Here is a 1,275-nt window from a genome sequence, read left to right as displayed (position 1 = left end):
AAAAAAAAAAAAAAAAAAAAAGAAAAATACTGTAGTTCAAAAGAGTGACACATTCCCCTGGAACAGGCAATAATCACTAATGGCTTAATTCAGGAGATGGTGCTTAGCTGGGATTTAAAAGTTAAAGTTTACCCACATAAAATTTAAGGTGTGGGAACATTCCCAGCAAAATCAATAGTATGAGCAAAAATATCTGAGGAACCACAAATATTCATTTTGACAGGGAGCAGCAGGCGATAAGTTTGGACACGCGGGCAGGGAGACCGGTGACTGCTGGGGGGCTGGAGTCTGGTTTATGGACTGTTCCAAACGGCACTTGTAGGGAAGCTGGCGTTAGCAATGCCCGTTAACAACGGGGACATGCAGCAATCAAAAATGGGGGGACCAGTTAACAGACTGCTGTGCTAAGTAGTAACTGTTTCTTGAAACGAGCTCTCAACCCATAGCCAACATGCCCAATTTCTAGCTCAAGAACTAAAATCATAGAATGTCAGAGCTAGGAGGAAGCTCAGAGGTCTAACCACCTCTGCCCCCGTTTACAGATGGGGAAGCTGTGATCTGAGAGATGTCGCTTGCCCACAGCCATAGAGCAAGCTAGGGCAGAGGCAAGCCTGGAACCTGGTTCCCATGAGCACACACACCAAGCGCCTTGGAAACATATACTCTCACAAAGGGGAAAAGGTTTGGCTGCTCGTGTTCTATAGTGTAGGTCACAAAACCCCAACAGAGAATTTAAAGACAGCAGGAAAAATGTGTATAACAAATCAACAGACCAAGTCTTGTTAGTTTTAATGCATAACTAATTCTTCCTTTAGCAAAACTCTAAGACACCAACAGAAAGATTGAAAAAGGACAGTTTGTAGAAGAAATGCATATGACAGAGTTTCACATTCAAAAAAATGACAGTCTTGCTGAAGAGCAAAGAAATGTGAACTAAAATCATATATTCACTTTCATAATCAATTTGAGGAAACACTGATTCTAAATATATATTTATGATTGATAGATAGATAGATAGATAGATAGTTTTTTTTTTTTTTTGAGACCAAATTTCGCTCTTGTTGCCAGGCTGGAGTGCAACGGCATGATCTCGGCTCAATGCAACTTCAGCCTCCTGGGTTCGAGCAATTCACCTGCCTCAGCCTCCTGAGTAGCTATGATTACAGGCTCCCACCGCCCACCATGCCTTGCTAATTTTTGCATTTTTAGTAGAGATGGGGTTTCACCATGTTGGCCAGACTGGTCTAGAATTCCTGACCTCAGGTGATCTGCCTG

This window comes from Cebus imitator, unplaced genomic scaffold (genome assembly GCF_001604975.1).
Source record: "Cebus imitator isolate Cc_AM_T3 unplaced genomic scaffold, Cebus_imitator-1.0 Scaffold291, whole genome shotgun sequence".
Lineage (NCBI taxonomy): Eukaryota > Metazoa > Chordata > Mammalia > Primates > Cebidae > Cebus > Cebus imitator.
The sequence above is the reverse complement of the archived record's forward strand: the minus strand, read 5'-3'. Positions refer to the sequence as shown.